Here is a 6,613-nt window from a genome sequence, read left to right as displayed (position 1 = left end):
ACACACACACACACACACACACACACACACACACACACACACACACACACACACACACACACACACATTCCAGCTCTACACGCACACACACACACACACACACACACACACACACACAGCAGGGCAGAAGTCATCTACATCTCCACCCTTCACTCAAATAGTATTCAAGATTATATAGTCACATAGTTGTGATTAGAGTCGATTGTTTTATCTGTGATAATAACATGACAAATTGTGCAACATAATTTTTGGCCAGGCTGTCATACAAAGAAATTATGAGCACATGCAAAAACAAGTGAGTTCCAACAACATATTAATAATTGATTATGTTGTATTCAATGTTTGCTTTTCTGTGCATTTTTCTGCATATTAAAAATAAAACCTGTCTCTGTCGTTTGCCTTTTTTGACAACAAATAATTTTGTCAGATAAATACCTTAACCGACTTTAGTGTTTAATTCTTCCCTCATATGTAAAATGTTAAAAAAAAACATCAGATATTTTGCTCATATAATCGAACTTTTATCCCCTCCAGACTGTAACTCATAAATACAATGAATTTTCCCACTTCCTTCATATTCATATTCTATATTCATCTGTGGAGTTAAACTACAGTGTCTTCAGCGGCCACTAGATGGCGCGAGTCTCTCTCTTCTCCTGTGTATATTACAGTCATCTATCTATCTATCTATCTATCTATCTATCTATCTATCTATCTATCTATCTATCTATCTATCTATCTAGAATGATTAGATCTTTCAGATCTTTCCATTTTTCTCAGTGTGAAGAACATTTTAATAATCTAAATAACCTTTTCCACTATAAAGATCCTTCAGTGCAATGGAAAAGTTCTATGGATGCTACAGATTCTTCATTGAACCATCGATGTTGCCAATAAAGAATCTTGATTTTTAGCTCAATACATCGCAAGACATCATTTACAAAGTTTGCTTGTATGACTATTTTTGGTAACACTTTCTCTGAGGCCTGTATAATTCATTATACATTCATGCATAATGCCTTATAAAACACCTCATGATATGTTGTATCATCTCATGAATCCTCATAACAAGTTATAATGCATTATAATAGTCTACATCTTTACACCAGTAGGTGGCGACGAATGAGCTTCTTTTCTTTTGAATTTATTAGTACCAGATTCAACAAGACTTATTATAGGCCTACCGACAACAACTGCTGAGTTTGACTTTTATTTAGCTATACAAAAAGCCAATAATAGTCCAGAGTAGATTTCAGAAACATCTTTATGGTTTAGTAATATATTGCCAGTGTCATCAGTCACATTTATAATTCACCCATTCTGTCCTTGTTGAGAACAGTGTGTCCTATCAGTCAGCAGATCCACGTTAACTTACTTATAGGATGTTCATGAGCTGCTTCATTCATAACATTTACTTAAAAATAAAAATTGAATCAATGAATTAAAAGTAAATCCATCAAATGATGCTATAATGCAGTGGTTCTCAACTCCAGTCCTCGGGACCCGCTGCTCTGCACATTTTGTATGTCTCCCTTATTTAACACACCTGAATCAGATCAGCAGCTCGTTAAAGGGTTAGTTCACCCAAAAATGAAAATTCTGTCAGTAATTACTCACCCTCATGTTGTTCCAACCGCGTAAGACCTTCGTTCATCTTCGGAACACAAATTAAGATATTTTTGATGAAATCTGAGAGCTGATCACTTCTCCATAGGCTGCTAGGTGACGAAACTTGCTGGCCCAGAAAAGTTATTAAAGAGATCGTTAATATAGTCCAAGTGACTACAGTGGCTTAATCTTAAGTATATCAAGCGACGAGAATACTTTTTGTGCGCAAAAACAAACAAAAATAACGACTTTATTCCACTATTCATTTCCTTCTCTCTGGGCCTCGTAGTGTTTTTGCGCTGCGCGTCTGTGTTGCACGTCATCACGCATCACACACATGACCAGCGTCGGCCAATAGTGAGCCTACGTGGTGACGTGTAACACAGACGCGCAACGCAAAAACACTACGTGAACTCACTCGAGGCCCAGAGAGAAGGAAATGAATAGTGGAATAAAGTCGTTATTTTTGTTTGTTTTTGCGCACAAAAAGTATTCTCGTCGCTTTATAAACTTAAGATTGAGCCACTGGAGTCACTTGGACTATATTAACGATCTCTTTAATAACTTTTCTGGGCCAGCAAGTTTCGGTCACCTAGCAGCCTATGGAGGAGTGATCAGCTCTCAGATTTCATCAAAAATATCTTAATTTATGTTCCGAAGATGAACGAAGGTCTTACGGGGTTGGAACAACATGAGGGTGAGTAATTACTGACAGAATTTTCATTTTTGGGTGAACTAACCCTTTAAGAGAGACTCCATGAACTGAACTGAGTGTGTCAGATAAGAGAGACATACAAAATGTGCAGAGCAACGGGTCCCGAGGACTTGAGAACCATTCCAAAGTGTCAACATTCACTGATCCAAAAGCTCATCCACAAGTCAACAATATGTGTGTTAACATGATTCAAATATGAAAAAGGTATAGTTATATCTAATTTTACAACTTTGACAATTTAATGCCCAAAAACAATGAAACGGTGAAAACGATGTCTTAGACAGCTTTGGATCTTATATTTACATGTGATCATCCACATTTATGCTGTTGATTGAAACTTTACTGAACCTGAAATATTCTACAATGTCATTGATATAAAAAGAAAGACTGATAAAAATGACCTTCGGAAAGGTTTTCTGTTCAGGATTTGTGAGGATAAACTCTGCTTTGACCCTTCAGAACCGGAGCCACAGTTCAGGAAAGTGATTTAATTCTTCCACACCTGTCTACAAATAACCATTTAACCTTTCCTCAGACTCTTTATCTTCTCAGACACGTGAAATCAAGGCTAAACCTGTTCGGTTGCCCTCAGCAACCATGTCAAACCTATTTATTAATTCATTTTTGCCACAGTTTTGTGTTGCTTGGTTACTGCATTTCGGCTGAACCTGCTGAGATCTTTACTTTGAGTTTGTATTGCAGGTTAATTTTGGTTTTACATTGCAAATTGCTAATCACAGTAATATCAGTAAACAATTCATTAACACTGAATTCAGTTTCATAATTAAATGACAGAACCATGTTAATTTATTAATATGATTATAATCAATATTCATTACTAAAACACTTGAACGAGTCATGTTCAACCAATGTAAAATGATTGATGTCCACACTGTGTATCGCAACTGTTCAGATCCGATGTGTATGTCCAGCTCTTTCGGTTTCCGGAATATCTGCATTGGTTTCTATGGCAATGGCTTTGCGTTGGTAAGAATACATCAAAAACAACAACAACCACAACATGGAGGAGTTTGCAATAGAGATGTTATCTTATTTACATTTTACAACATGGAAATGTGTATCTGCCGTTCTGGACTATGCGTCTTGAGGCCCCGGCAAAACCGGAGGCTGGGATGAGATTTCCCCAGCGCTGTCGTCTCCACCGGTTTCAAAACATGTCTCCGTTATATTTGCAACAACAAAGCATTAGTTCAGCAGTGACTTTCCGCAAATTTCCTATAACAATGTCTGACGTATGCGTTTTACGTGGCGTGAGAAAGTCACATAAACCACTCAAAATCCGATCAGAGCGTTCAGACTCAAACGGATTTCCAGAAATGCGATTTGAATAGGATTGCAAACCACATATGGATGTAACTTGAAATCGCATTTCATGTGATTTTTTGCTGTTCACATTTGCTAATTCTGTTGGATTTGCACAAAAATCTGATTTGGACTGACAATCTGAACGTAGCCTGAGACCCATCCTCTGTCTACTGGAGTGCCTCAGGGCTCAGTGCTGGGACCGCTTCTCTTCTCCATCTACATGTCATCACAGGGATCTGTCATTCAGAAACATGGTTTATCCCATCACTGCTACGCTGATGACACACACCTCTACCTCTCACTCCAGATGATCCGATGGTAGCTGTCACGTTCCCTGCTGGAGGAATGACCTGCTGAACTCAACCTGAGCCGCTGAGTCTTTAGCCACTGAAAGAAACTGATGAAGACGCATCTTTCTCCTCAACATTTGAACCATTAATACTAACATTCACTATTTTATATATCTATTTAAAAAAACCTTGCTAAGTGTCCTGCGATAGTCTAACTGACTCGTCACAGCATTTGCATATTGTTTCCCTGTTGTTGGTTTGACTGCTTCTATTGTTCTCCTCATTTGTAAGTCACTTTGGACAAAAGCGTCTGCCAAATGATTAAATGTAAATGTAAATGTAACAACTCTCAAGCATGTATGCAGGGCCTGTGGCTCCCAAGGGCATACATGACATGTGTGTTTGAGTGTGTGAGTGTGTGTGTGTGAGTGTGTGTGTGTGTGTGTAACTGCACGTCCTTGACAATCATATCTCTCTGTTTCCCTCCAAACTCTTTTCCTCCTGACTGAGACGATGTTTGGCAGCAGAAGAGAGAGAGATGGCAGCAGAACTCGGGCTGAGGGATTGAACTGAAACTGCAGATGTCAAAGGCTCTGTTACAACCTTGAGGTAGAACTTAATGAAGATAAAAATAATTACTGCCCCAAAGCCCTCGTCCACCCCACCGCCCCTCTCCATTCCCAAGACCAGATCTCGATCTCCCTGACCTAGTTTCCATAATGGAGAACGATAGTGCTGTCTTCGGCTGAGAGAAACTTCATAACAATTAGACGAGAATGACATGCTGTCATTTAATATGGATGGATCAGTAGATGAAAATACTCAGAAAAGTCAAACTCTTGTTGATCGTTTGTCGTCTGACAGGCATTTATTTCCTCTCTTCTAAATGCCCTGATTCAGATCCTGGACACACGAGGGTCAGACGGCGGCTCCTTCTGGAAACAATATGCAGATTATACGTTTCCCTTTTCTCTCTGTCATAATGACAATAGTCTGTAATTATGTATTAGTGCTGTCTCCATAAAACAGGACAGGCATAATCTCATCTGCTCGCAGTGCTGAAGAGGTGACATTGAATGTGAATGTGGACCTTCAGGCAGAATATTAAGAGTTTAATGGGCTGCCAGTTTTTTAAGAGTGATTTGCAAGTGCTCGACATCGGGTCGATTTACATTCGGTCATTTAATACATTATCACTGATTGGATAAAAAAACGGATCCTAAAAGAAAGAAAAAACAGGTTTGAATGCGTCTGAAATGCATTCGAGACAGATCCGATCAGGCAAAGCACTTCAGCAGGTGTTTAATGGATCTGGTTATTTAAGCCACATACTGTTTGGAAATGTCACGGTTAAATCATAAACATAGGTTTGGGGAGGAGCCTAATCATTCAGTCCTGTCAATCATCATCTCGAGCGTATATAAGCTGCAGTCATTGAGCTGTCAAAGTGACAAAGTCTCTGCCGCCTCCGCCTCTATTCTATTCTATTCTATTCTACTTCTGTCTATTCTATTTCTGTTTCTATACTATTATACTTCTGTTTCTATTCTATTTCTGTTTCTATTCTATTCTATTTCTGTTTTTTTATTCTATTCTATTTCTGTTTGTTTATATTCTAATCTATTCTATTTCTATCCTATTATATTCTATTCTACTTCTGTGTCTATTCTATTTCTGTTTCTATTCTATTCTATTTCTGTTTTTTTTATTCTATTCTATTCTATTTCTGTTTGTTTATATTCTAATCTATTCGATTCGATTAAATTCTATTACATTCTACTTTGTTTCTATTCTATTCTATTCTATTCTATTCTATTCTATTCTACTTCTGTTTCTATTCTACTTCTGTTTCTATTCTATTTCTGTTTCTATTCTATTCTATTTCTGTTTTTTTATTCTATTCTATTTCTGTTTGTTTATATTCTAATCTATTCTATTTCTATCCTATTCTATTCTATTCTACTTCTGTGTCTATTCTATTTCTGTTTCTATTCTATTCTATTTCTGTTTTTTTTTATTCTATTCTATTCTATTCTATTTCTGTTTGTTTATATTCTAATCTATTCGATTCGATTAAATTCTATTACATTCTACTTTGTTTCTATTCTATTCTATTCTGTTCTACTTCTGTTTCTATTCTACTTCTGTTTCTATTCTATTTCTGTTTCTATTCTATTCTATTTTTGTTTTTTATTCTATTCTATTCTTGTTACATGTCTGTTTCTCCTTCTGTGAGGACCTCCTTCTGTGTTCATTTTGTTCAGTTTCCCGCCACTCCTTGTCTCCGTCATCACTGTCATCATTAGTTCATTTGGTTCAGCTGTGAGTTGTTAATTATCTTCTTAAGGTCCTTTGTCTGTCCCATGTATATATTCCCTGTGTTCTCCCTCAGTCTTTGTTGGTTCTTGTTGATCCCTGAGCCCTAGAGAGTCTCCAGCCAGGATGGCGGCCACACCTGATTCTTCATCCCAAGATGGGCGCCCTTTCCGAATCTCATCCCGTCGAGGCCTCCCTTCCAGAGTCTCGTCCCGTCCCTTCCAGAGTTTAGACCCATCGAGGCCTCCCTTCCAGAGTTTAGTCCCATCGAGGCCTCCCTTCACGTGTCTCGTCCCGTCCCTTCCAGAGTCTCGTCCTGTCGAGGCCTCCCTTCCAGAGTCTCGTCCCGTCGAGACCT

This window comes from Squalius cephalus (assembly GCF_949319135.1).
Source record: "Squalius cephalus genome assembly, chromosome: 6".
NCBI lineage: Eukaryota > Metazoa > Chordata > Actinopteri > Cypriniformes > Leuciscidae > Squalius > Squalius cephalus.
The sequence above is the reverse complement of the archived record's forward strand: the minus strand, read 5'-3'. Positions refer to the sequence as shown.